This window comes from Schistocerca piceifrons, chromosome 7 (genome assembly GCF_021461385.2).
Source record: "Schistocerca piceifrons isolate TAMUIC-IGC-003096 chromosome 7, iqSchPice1.1, whole genome shotgun sequence".
Taxonomy (NCBI): domain Eukaryota; kingdom Metazoa; phylum Arthropoda; class Insecta; order Orthoptera; family Acrididae; genus Schistocerca; species Schistocerca piceifrons.
Window position 1 is genome coordinate 290,232,820 of NC_060144.1, and position 13,765 is coordinate 290,246,584.

Sequence of the window (13,765 nt, forward strand, 5' to 3'; positions counted from 1 at the left end):
GAATTCCAATGCACCATATTCTTCCCCAATCTTTTGGGTACAAAACTCTATTTTTCAACAAAACATGTTCAGTGCGACGGCCTTACGTCACCTTACTGGGGGTTCCGTATGCCCGCATGATACCACTCTGTTTGTCGACGTCCGATCGATCAAACGTCTTTCTGTATTAATAACTTCTTTAGCTGTGTACTGCATCCTTCATTGGGCCAAACAGATGGAAGTCGGAAGGTCCGAGATCCGGGCTGTATCGTGGGTGAGGAAACACAGTCCAATGAAGTTTTGTGAGTTCTACTCGGATCCGCTGCCTTGTGCTAGGCCCTGCTTTGTTATGGAGAAGAAGTATGTTTGCATTATTGTGGTGAATAGGACGCTGAAGTCATTTCACGAATTTCCCGAGGGCGGCACAATACACTTCAGAGCTTATCGTTGCACCATAAGAGAGGATACCAAACAGAATAACACCTCCAATGACCCAGAAGACGATCGCCGTAAGTTTACTAGTAGGGGGTGCGGCTTTGAACGTTTTCTTTGAAGGATAGATGGTGTGACGCCACTCCATGGACTGCCGTTTTGTTTTGGGTTCGAAGTGATGAACCCATGCGTCTTCACCAGTGACGATGCTCGATAAGAGATTGTCACGATCCGCCTCGTAACGCGCAAGCAATTCGACAGATGTCATTCGTTGCTTTTTATGATCATCTTTTAGTTGGCGAGGCACAAAACTTTGAGTACCGCAATTGGCAGATGAGTTTATCATCACTACCAACAGAGACGTCCAATTGAGGAGCGAGCTCTTTGATTGTGATCCATTGATCACATGAATGACAGTGTGCACGAGTTGGAGGAGTCACAGTTGTATGTGGTCGAGAGATTGGGACACATTGCGCTACCTTGTTGAGGTAATAACAGACGCTCCGTCTAACGACTCACCGTGCTTTTGTTCACTTTCTGGTCTCCAAAACATTCTGGATGCGCCTCTGAATACATGCGATGCTCTGTTTCTCCATCAAAGGAAAGTTTGTGACAGCTCTCTGGTTGGAAAGCACTTTCGTTATAGACGTCGCCTTGAAGGTTACGTACAGCGCCGTTCCCTCTCATACCTTCGAAAACATATAGGGGCTGAAACGGGAATATTCCACGATATACCAAAACAAATTCTACATTTTTCAACCGTAATTTGCCCAGAAAAAGTTATGTTGCATTGCTACTGAACGCTCCTCTTAAGTACGCTGTTTATTATCTCAAAAGTAATCGCCATAACTGTACACTTGCCTCAGTGTGAGACAAAATGGTCAATGCCTTCATGGAAAACTGCCTACGATTATCTACGTAGTAGCAATTGTACCCTGGCGTATTCATCTTCGGTACTTGAAAGAACCATGGCAACATCTGGGCGGGCGGGAGTAATCGTGCTTCCGTAGGCAATAGCAAACGTTTTCCCATGAAGGCATTGACCATCTTGTCTCACAGTCCGATAAATGTATTAACAGTTATGGACGTTATTTTGCAATAATAAACAGACTAGTTTTTCACAACTCTCTCTGACTTCCTATTATAGGTTATAGACAATCATTTGCTCAACAAATTCAACTAATTCTTAACATTACTTCAGGTACCATGTGTACCAGCCAGTTTTAAATTCCAAATGCTGCTTCAATGCTATATTTTTTTTACAATTTTAAATTAGATCGCGGGTAGGAATCACATATTTCTTCCGCCACAAACAATTAAAATTGGTTTCAATGACGACACACACTGGTTGAATGTGCACAATGAAGCCGGCCGGAGTGGCCGAGCGGTTCTAGGCTCTACAGTCTGGAGCCGCGCGGCCGCTACGACCGCAGGTTCGAATCCTGCCTCGGGTATGGATGTCTGTAATGTCCTTAGGTTAGTTAGGTTTAAGTTGTTCTAAGTTCTAGGGGACTGATGACCTCAGAAGTTAAGTCCCATAGTGCTCAGAGCCATTTGAACCATTTTTTTGCACAATGAAAATCGTGATAATGGAGCAAAACATAAAATGATTGCAAGTCGGAGTCAGTTGCGGTGCAGACCAACATCGTAGCTAGTTTTAGCACGACAGCAACTTGATTAATGCTGCCTTTTCTTTGGTTTGGCTTTTCATTCAACATGCGACTCCGTGACAATTGCAGGCACAGCGTAATTATGGAAGTTTCTTTGGTGCAAGATATCTCCGCCAACGAACGTCCTACCGACGAAAGAGAACTATCTCTACGTCACACACGTAGTTACTACAAGTCGATTCTCCAGTGTACGTTGCAAAGTGTTTTTTCAATTTACCTATGGAATTCAGATATGATATTTATGCTAGTTGTTATTTTCTCCCTAGCTGCCCGTCGATAATAACACACTGTGAATTTAAGGCCCATTTTAGTGTGACATAGCTTGCAAATGCCCAATCGCTCTAAAATTATTATCTAAATTTTATCTTTCGGAAAAAAGAATCTCTTACGCAGGTAAAAGATCGTGTAGAGAAATTACACTGAAGCGCCAAAGAAACTAGTGTAGGCATGCGTATTCAAAGACAGAATACGACGTTACGGTCGGCAACGCCTATGTAAGACAACACGTGTCTGGCGCAGTTGTTAGATCGGTTACTACTGCTGCAATGACAGTTTATCAAGATTTAAGTGAGTTTGGAAGTGGGGTTATAATCAGCGCACGAGCGACGGTACACAACATCTCCGAAGTAGTCGGGATATTCCCCGTACGGCCATTTCACGAGTGTACCGTGAATATCAGGAATCGATAAAACGTCATATCTCCGACGCTGCTGCGGCCGGAAAACGACGCTGCAAGAGCGTTACCAACGACAACTGAACCAAATCGCTCAGCGTGACAGAAGTGCAGAAGTGCAACCCTTCCGCAAATTGCTGCAGATTTCAGTGCTGGGCCATTAGCAAGTGTCAGCTTGCGAACCATTCACGAAACATATTCGATGTGGGCTTTCGGAGCCGGACGCCCACTCGTGTACCCTTGATGAGTACACACCACAATGCTGTACGCCTCGCCTGGGCCCTTGAACACCGTTGATGACTGGAAATATGTCACCTTGGCGGACGAATCTGGTTTCAAATTGTATCGAGCGCATAGGCGTGTATGGGTAAGGAGACAGCCTCATAAATCCGTTTACCCTGCATGTCGGCAGGGGATTGTTCAAGCTGGTGGGAGCTCTGTAATGATGTGGAGCGTGTGCAGTTAGAGTGATATGGGACCGCTGATACGTCTAGATACGACTCTGACGGGTGACACGTACATAAGCATCATGTCTGATCACCTGCATCCGTTCATGTCCAATGTGCGTTCCGACCGATTTGTGGACGTCCAGAATTGCTACAGAATGACTCCAGGAACACTCTCATGAGTTTAAACTCCGCAGACATGAACATTATTGACCATATCTGGGATGCTTTGCAACGTGATTTTGAGAAGAGATCCCCACCCCCTCGTACTCTTACGCATTTATGGACATTTCTGCATAATTCATGGTGTCAGTTCCACCAGCACTACTTCATACATTTGTCGAGTCCATGGCACGTCATACTGCGGCACTCATGCGTGCTCTTGGGGGCCCTACACGATATTCGGTCGGTGCACCAGTTTCTTTGGCTCTTCAGTGCAACAGCGGCTGTGGAAAAGAGCTCAGTATAGTAAGATAACATTGTATACGGAGGAGACCTATTAGCGCGTATTAAATTCTGGGGTGGTGTAAGATTCAGGCTTTAGGTAGGGGTTGGAGTGGAGGTGGAAGGAATTTAAGCATACGGTTTCACATATCACCGGAATAAGATATGCCCCGTGCATTTATTGCCGTGTTCATAGCTACCAGAGTATCGTTTGTCACCTCGAATCTCACTAGAGGTGATTTTTCGCACGGGAACAATCACAGTGTTGTAGGTAATCACATCTCCAAAACTAGCAGCGTCAGGCCCATGTAGATCGGCTGTCCCTTGACCAAGAATGCTGCGGAGCACCGGTCAAATGGAATGAAATTTATATGTGCACCGCTGTTATTTAACACCAGTTCCTGCGGCCTCTCAACTCTAATTGCCAGTAAGTGGAGGAAATGGTCATCAAATTAGCGGATTCCAGATGAGCACTTAATCTCCTGATGGGGCTAGACGGCCATAATTACTCTGTTGCGTACGACACGCAGTGTGTGCAATCGTTATCCGACAACCGTGAGTAGGTCAGCGTCTGTCGGATGAAAGTATATCTTCACGTTAAGGAAAGGTGGCTGTTTCGGCAGAGAAAACCTCTCACGATGAATGAAATGAAACTTCTCGGCAGATAAAAACCGTATACTGGACCGGGACACATGATGACGTACTAGTGAATGAAGCAGTCATGGGTTTGTGCATCGTGCTTGGATACCCCAGCTGGTAGATCACCTACTTGCAAAGGTTCTGCTTTCGACTCTGGGTGCGACACACAGTTTTAATCTGCCAGGAATTTTCAAATCAGAGCACAATCTGCTGCAGAGTGAAAATTCATTATGGCACGGAAAAAGTTACTCATAACGCAATGCCTGCTATATATTTCCTCTGGAAACTTAACGAACGAAGTGTGGACCAAAGAAGGACAGCAGTCTTCCAAATGTGGGGAGAGTGGAAATGAGAGGTGGACGAGAGGGGTGGCAGCTTACGGAAAAGGTCAGCACATTGTTTCAAAAAGATTCATACGATTTCACATAACTACATGTTCTATGTGAACGAAGATAGACACTTGAAGTAGATTTTAACTTAAGCATCGAAAATAATTATTTTTCTTTGGCGAGAGTTGTAAGTTTCCGTTTGATGCAGTTGTTGGTAGGGGTTTCTCTGGCTCTGCTAGACTACTCTTGCTCGTCTCATACGAATCGGTCGTAGGGTAGAGAGGTCGATAACACAACAACACAAGTCATTTTGTGTTCTCGGCCTAAATAGGCGCTATTCATGTACAAGGGTGCTATAGGCCTCCTGCAGCTCAGTGCATTCCACCACGGCACCCAGAAAGATATGAAATTCTTCAGTTTTTTTTAAAGATTCCGTCTATGAGGATCCCCGTTGAACTTCTACCAACAGTGATTTCTGTATCTCCATACATGCTCGCAAAAGTGTGCAATAAATTTATCGCCTGGATGTTGGTCGTATTTCCGGTGGAAGGAGTACTGAACATTTGTGAAACGAGAATGCAAAAATTATCCTAGACAGTACTTCAAAAGTTGTAAGTATTCTCCGTCTTTTAAAAACTGGATGGTTGTTTTGAAAATTAGAACTCTGGAGGCCTTTGCGAAATTATAATTGACCCCAAGTGTCTACATGCATGTTGAGGACATAGTGTTGTGATACTGGATACATCCTTTTAAAACAAGCAATACATTTCGCTACTAGTACGTGTCCTTGTGAGACAATTGAGCATACCCAGACTGCTTCAAAGAAAACGCGAACGTGCATGACCTTTAATTGCGGATACTTCACGAAAAATTCTCTATAGTATAATCCGCCACCATAGCTGGTTCGTCACCCTGGCTGGCTACCATGCGGGGAACCCTGTTTCGGTTCCCCGTAGAGCCTGTGATTTTTCCTTCGGGGAGAGTTGTAGGGGCTCTCGTGAGAGGAATCGCCGAACTCCGAACGATTAGTAACGGTTGCAAGATCAAGAAATCCGACAACGACTGGAAGAGCTGCGTGCTGACAACATTCCCTTCCACGCCACATCCGATGACGCCACTTACGACACTGTCAGTTGGGTCCCATTGGTCAGGCCATGACACAGAACTATATCTTACTTCTACGCAGTTCCCAGTGTGCGCATGCGGCTATGAAAAGTCCGAACGATTTCACACACGCTCTACTGCAGTAGTACTAATAACTGAACTCTCTTCTGCAGTCTGCTGCAATATCGTTGTTATCGAAGCAGATCCTCAAGGTTTGCAGGCACTTGGAATTAAAAACAGTGGAGCTGAAAAAATGAATAAATTAGTACTCAAGATATAATTACAATAGCTTCTTTTGGCTCATTTCACGAAACGATGTTACTCACGAAATCAGTTAGCTGGTGGCTGTAGCACGACGCAGCGCACTGCAGACTATTAACAACCATAACAACACATGCGACTCTATTCAATACAAAATAGATATAATGAATGAAATTCGAAATGGCTTTGTAACACAATATACAGAATTAAAATCAGCTTTTCACAAAGTTTTCAAAACAATTTTTGTGAATTTCGGAAAGATTTTAGAGATTATTAGAATATATAGGTTGATTCTTACATAGAGGATAACAGCAACCAGCCACTTTTTACAAAGCTATTTACTTATTTAAACAGTGCTGTTACCGGTTTCGACTTCATCTTCAGACAGATAGTTCACGTTTTACATTAGCTTTCGATTTTTGGTCCTTCCCCAACTAACGAAATTTCCGTGGGGTAGTGGTGCCGATGAAAAATCCGCGCCATTATGTTCCAGTGCAGACTGATTCTGATCTTGCAGCAGTCTGCAATGGAACATAATGGCCCGGATTTTTCATCGGCTCCACCACCCCAAGGAAATTTCGTCAGTTGCGGAAATAAATGGCGAAACCTAATGTAAAACTTGAACCAGCGGTCTGAAGACGAACCTATCGGTTCTAAACCGGTAGCGACGCTATTTAAATAAGTAAAGAGTATTTTAAAAGTAGCTGGTTGCTGTTATCTTGTGTGTAAGAGTCAACCAAAGTTTTGTACACAGCCACAGGCTCAAAATGTCATTTTTTGACAAAATAGCGTTATTTGAATAACTTAACAGATACTGTGAGAAACATGTCTACTGTCATACATTTGAATCTAGTGCAAGAGCTACATAAAAGATGTGCATAAATGTCATTATCAAATATCGAATGTTAAACTCAAATGGGCATAATTCAGCGGGAGCTGAAGCATAGTAGTAGGTTTTGTGACAAAAATGCGCAAGAATTCGAAATAAACAGAGATGTCGGCTGTCAAATACTTTTGCACATTCCAGTAACAGGTGACTCAATACACAGTACGAACTTACATTAAGGATACACAGTCTTCAAAGTGGAACCGTTGTGAATGGGACAAAATTTACAAATGTTATTACATTAATCATTTCAGAGGCAGTGAGACATGTTGTCGCTATTATAATGAACTATCGTGATTTCAGCGTACAGAGTACCGAAGAACTGTTCATTCAGTGGAATATTTGCACTTTAGGTTTTGACTTACAATGTACATTTAACAGTGCGAGGACATTGATTATGTACTTTAATATTTGGGTTCGTATTTTGAATAATGATTTGCTTTTATTGCTGGTAATGGTTCGATAATGAATGGAAAGGTTTGAAAGTAGTCAAATATGGGTCAAATGGCTCAGAGTACTATGGGACTTAACATCTATGGTCATCAGTCCCCTAGAACTTAGAACTACGTGAACCTAACTAACCTACGGACAGCACACAACACCCAGTCATCACGAGGCAGAGAAAATCCCTGACCCCGCCGGGAATCGAACCCGGGAACCCGTGCGCGGGAAGCGAGAACGCTACCGCACGACCACGAGCTACGGACCAAAGTAGTCACCATTAACACAAATTGTCATTGCAATTGACACAGAAAGGGAGAGGAATAACTGGTGTGTTGGCAGAAGAGCCAAAACCGTGTTACTAGAGGAGGCCGAAAGGCATGCGTTTTAGCTCACGCAGGCAGGCGTGAGGAGGGAAGAACTATACTGAAGTCAGGTCTGGAACATGACAAGGAATTAGAATTCAGAAACCGGACGTAGCTAGTTTGATACTTAACTTTAATCCATTAATGATGAACGTCGCTCTTGACGGTACATGATTCACAATATTGTCTGTTCAGAATTCATTCTAATTAGTGAATATGGCGTCTTGCTAGGTCGTAGCAAATGACGTAGCTGAAGGCTGTGGTAGACTATGGTCTCTGCAAATGAGAGCCTATGTAGGCAGTGAACCATCGCTAGCAAAGTCGGCTGTACAACTGGGGCGAGTGCTATGGAGTCTCTCTAGACTAGACCTGCCGTGTGGCGGCGCTCGGTCTGCAGTCACTGATAGTGGTGACACGCAGGTCCGACGTATACTAACGGACCGCGGCCGATTTAAAGGCTACCACCTAGCAAGTGTGGTGTCTGGCAGTGACACCACAATAAAAACGAATAAAACAGTTGCCTACCTATAATTTATGTAATGGAAAACTCATATCAAAAGCTTTCTCATCATTTCGGTTATCGGTATAATTTTCATATCGAAACGGCGAATGGAATAACCGACCCAGCTTCGTTTCTCGCACTACAGGCAGCCGGATCTGAGATAATGTGTGTTCGTTATGTCAGGCCCGTTTTATTTCTTGATATATTACTATTTTATAACATAAAACAAAAATGCTTTAACTTACTACCTGCGACCCAAGTGTTCCACTGTGCATCGCGTTTTTCCCCTGAATTTCAATTTTTTGTCAGTGGGCAGCTAGGGCGTTATTGTTTGTTTGTTTGTTGAGATAATACTCATTCCAATGTTGTGAGAGGGGAGTGGAGGACGAGGGAGATGAGGAAGGGCGATCGCGTCGGGACACTTCGAAAAAATTACAGACGCTGACGGAATACTGGATAACGCATGCATCGCAAGCTGTATTACATAGAAACATTCTTACTAAGAACAGTATCCAATCGTAGTAAGTCTTAAGTCTGTTGTGGTTCCATTCCCCTTGTGATCAGATTCGTTTACCGTATCGCTAGAACTTCATTCCTTTGAGCTTGATGAGGCAACGGCTGAACTCTGGTTAATCTTTTCGTATCCAGCTGGTATTACAGCCTTTTAAAAATTGATACTGTTTATTTAAATTTAACGTAATTAGGCATTGTATTCACATTAAATATTGAGATCCGTACGTAACACATGACGTAGAAGTGGATTTTTGGGATTCACACTTCACATCCTGTAGCTTTCGTTGAAATACGGGGGCAGCATCAAACAGGTGTCACTTTACCTGCATGTGGGTGTTGCTTGAAGTGCTTATGGTATTGGGATTCAGCTCAGCGAACTGGATATTGAATGTTAACGGTAAGCGTGCACACAGATGTGGCTGCCACAGACAGACTGCGTGCGTTGTTAAAGGCGAAACACCATTGACCGCCTCATGCTCCAGCGTCAGTTGTTCTGAACATGTTGTAGCCGTGCCTTTTCCCATTATGATAAGATGGTCTGTGGACTTATGCGTCGTTCTGTAGCTACTATGCAGTGGGCGCTGTTTCTTCAAAAGTATCGTAATAGTGCTCCCTACCGATGGATATTTCTTCGACCTTCAGTTATTGCCCCACATATTTCAGCTAGTAATAGCGAATACTATGTTCAAGAATCAAAAGAGGAGGAGGTACACTTGGAAAAGGCCGAGTGATACGGGAAGATTTCAGTTAGATTACATCATGGTCAGACATAGACTCCGAAATCAGATACTGGAATTTAAGGTGTACCCAGGAGCAGATATAGACTCAGTTGACAATATACTAGTGACGAAGAGTAGGCTGTAGTTTAACACACCAGTCAGGAAGAATGAATACGCAGAGAGGTGGGATATGGAAGTACTAAAAATGGCGAGATACGGTTGAAGTTCTGTGAGGCTATAGACACAGCAATAAGGAATGGCTCTGTAGGCAGCACAGTTGAAGAGGAATGAAAATCTCTAAAAAGGGCCATGACAGAAGTTTGGAAGGAAAACATAGGCACAAGGAAGGTAACTGCGAAGAAACCGTGGGTAACAGAAGAAATACTTCAACTGATCGATGAAATGAGGAGGTACAAAAATGTTCCGGGAAGCTCAGGAATAGAGAAATACAATTCGCTTAGGAATAAAATAAATAGGAAGTGCAGGGAAGTCAAAACAACCTTCGGTGACATTAAAAGCAGGGGTGATAACATTACGCAACGCGAATTCCACTGTTAAATGCAGACGTGAGAGCGGATAGGTGGAAAGAATACATGAGGGGAAAGATTTGTCTGATGTGATAGAAGAAACAGGAGTCGATTTAGAAGAGATAGGGTATCCAGTATTAAAATCAGTATTTAAAATAGCTTTGGAGGACTTAAGATCAAAAAAGGCAGAAGGGATAGATAACATTCCATCGGAATTTCTAAAATAATTGGGGGAAGTGGCAACAAAACGACTACTCAAATTTGCTGTGTAGAGTGTATAAGTCTCGCGACATACCATATGACTTTTGCAAAATCATCATCCATACAATTCCGATGACGGCAAAAATTGACAAGTGCGAGAATTATCGTACAATCAGCTTAACAGCTCATGAATCCAAGTTGCTTACAAGAATAATACACAGAATAATGGAAAAGAAAATTGAGTATGCGCTAGATGACGATCAGTTTGGCTTTAGGAAAGGTAAAGGCACGAGAGAGTCAATTGTGACGTTCCTGTCAATAATGGAAGCAAGACTAAAGAAAAATCAAGAAACGTTCATAGGATTTGTCGACCTGGAGAAAGCGTTCGGCAGTCTAAAATGGTGCAAGACGTTCGAAATTCTGAGAAAAGTAGGGGTAAGCTATAGGGAGAGACGGGTAATATATAATATGTACAAGAGCCAAGAGGGAATAATAAGAGTGGACGACCAAGAACGAAGTGCTCGTATTGAAAAGGGTGTAAGACAAAGATGTAGCCTTTCGCCCTATTGTTCAATCTGTATATCGAGGAAGTTGTAATGGAAATAAAAAAAAGGTTCACAGTGATAGTGAAGAATAATTACACGATCTCCTGAACGGAATGAACCGTCTAATGAGTACAAAGTATGGATTGAGAGTAAATCGAAGAAAGACGAAAGTAATGAGAAGCAGTAGAAATGAGAAGAGTGAGAAACTTTACATCAGGATTGATGGTCACGAAGTAGCTGAAGTTAAAGAATTCTGTAACCTAGGCAGACGGACGGAGCAAGGAGGACATCAAAAGCAGACTAGCACTGGAAAAATGGCCTTCCTGGCCAAGAGAAGTCTACTAAAATCAAATATCGGCCTTAATTTAAGGAAGAAAATTCTGGGAATGTACCTCAGGAGCACAGCATTGTATGGTAGTGAGACATGGACCTTGGGAAAACCGGAACAGAAGAAAGTCTAAGCATTTGAGATGTGGTACTACAGACGAATGTTGAAAATTAAGTGTGCTGATAAGGTAAGGAATGATGAGGTTCAGCTCATAATCGAAGAGGAAAGTAACATGTGGAAAACACTGATAAGGAGAAGGGGCAGGATGATAAGATATCAGTTAAGAGATGAGTGAATGACTTCCATGGTACTACAGGGAGCTGTAGAGCGCAAAAACTGTAGAGGAAGATAGAGATTGTAATACATCCAGCAAATAATTGAGGACGTAGGTTGGAAGTGCTACTCTGAGATGAAGAGGTTGGCACAGGAGGGGAATTCGTTGCGGGCAGCATCAGACCAGTCAGAAGACTGACGAAAAAAAAAAATATCCCGACATACTGGCTGTTTGAACAACTATCTACACAGAAAATATGTTTATTTCAGTCTATAGTCACACGTTTTCATTTAATCTAGTCGTTACTGGACTTGGTACACAGGCGCATCCTCAACCCACACTAAGATTAAAAAGTCGCATCCACAGCACGGCACGGTTGTATGAATTACTGTTGTGGCCGTCTCCTAATACGAAACCCCAACCATGTAACGTTCACAACTGTAAGATATATTTGAGCAGTGGTCATTACGGCCATGGGCGAGGTCCACGAGAAATACGGGCCATGCAACGAACTTGTGACCCCACACTAGTTCCCTTGTCAGCCACACTTGGCCAACACTCGACTCAGTACAGAGCCCACGGGAACTCAATATGTCAATGTAAAGGTATCCACTAAGGATCTTAATGTTGTCAGTTGCTATCGAGAGACCGCATTCATTTAAACGCCTAAACGGACACTTAAATGTATGAAGTAGTAACCTCGTATGAAGTAGTAACCTGCTTCTCTCTGTAGACGGCTGCTGTCGCTCGTAAGACCTGCAGTGTCACGTGCCGTGACGCACGCACCACGGCCGGTCTTTCCTGTGAGCCTCGGGCCTTTGTGGGTTGATGAGTTGCGACACAGCGTGAACGAAAATGAAGCCGTGCCGGTGAGAATCCTAGCATATATATGGGCACTGCCGATAGAAACAAGAAGCAGGAAATGCTGCCAAAGATCGTCAGCTGACAGTTGAAGAGTAATGCTTACCCACACTACATTGCTGTTCCTCCTGGATAGTGGAGATCTTTTCAGTTAATAAATATGTTCGGGTTAACGGTATATAATGCTATTATTATGAGAAGACTTGTTTAATTAACTGATTAATGAAACTATCGGTGATTTATACTGATACAAACCGTTTACAAATGCTGAACGTAGAAGTGGCTACTATGGTTTGCTATTTTACTTTCAATGTTTTATTACAGTGGGCATTGATCTACTCATTTTTAGGAAGACAAGCAAAGAATCACTGTTCATAGGAGGCACTCTTATCACTGCTGAGCGCAGTATGTGACTATTTACAGCTTGGCAATGCTTTTAATTTTAGTAACTGACATATTTATTTGAAAAGCGAGCGCTATCGCTACACGCCGGTTAAGGGGCTCCTACATATTCTGATGTGGCACTTTAAAACGCATGATTGCTATTACAGAGGTAAAATATTTTTTTAAGGTTTTTTATATTATTATTTTAAATATGTACTGCGATTTTCTGATCAAAGGATTGCCTGAGAGTGGCACTGTGTCCCGAAACTGCTAGCCAGTAGCCACAAAGGAGAAACTGCGATTATAGACTGAAACGAATACTAATTCTCTTCTATATTCTTCTATAGCTTGGACGGCTACTCGTTAACACTTAAACAGTAATTCCATTATTTGTTCATTACCGGAATCAAATGATGATAGCTTTTGTCTCTAAAGTGCACTGACCTTACCCTTATACATTTTTCTTCACGCGTGAGCCCTCTGTTTACTCTTCTAGCCCCTTGTACCTTGGTGTCTATTATTGCTGCAATTTCATCTTACTCAATGATCTCGGTCTCCGTAGCACGAGGGCACCTTAAAATACTTAAGCACTGCTTGTTGCTGAAATGAGTAACATATTTCCATTAGAAATGTTCAGAAAATTTGTCAGTTATAGAATATAAAGTCAGAATAAGAAATGGCAATCGTAATTGAAAAACATCTAAGAAAAAATTTACAAAAAGCTTTGTATAACACTGCTTCTCATTTGTCCATACGAAGCAAGCTCTGAAGAGCGACACATAAATATTACTTGCATGTGGCCCAGACGTCGATTGGAAATAATACAATTGGATTGTATGGACTTGAGCGTTCTTAATCCACCTCAGTTATGTTATTAAACGGAATCTGAACCAAGTTTCGTTTCTGGCGACTCGTCAGTTTCTTGAGAGTTGAACGCTAGGTTACAGGCAGACTCAAAATTTCCGTGGTCAGACTAGTATTCATTCGATCCCATGGCATCTCGAATTCCAGGCACGAGCTTCGCCTCTAGAGCAGCAGGTTCAACTTACATCTTTGGTGTTTTCTACTTTATGGACAATTGGATGTGGTCTAAGGCATGTCGCTGTGCCAGGGTGTATCGTACACTGGTTGCGGATCACCTACATCCCTTCATGACTATCATGTTTCCCGACGGCAGTGCGCCAAATCACAACGCAAGGAGTGTGATAGATTGGTGCGAAGTATACAGTGACGAGTTCCAAT

At 42.8% G+C, this 13,765-nt stretch overlaps 1 protein-coding gene across 1 annotated transcript in view; it reads right to left on the reverse strand.

Annotated features, from left to right (window-relative positions):
- The window catches only part of LOC124805635 (protein O-mannosyl-transferase TMTC1-like), a 654,220-nt gene that overhangs the window by 517,647 nt on the left and 122,808 nt on the right, over positions 1–13,765 (reverse strand). The window lies entirely within an intron of this gene.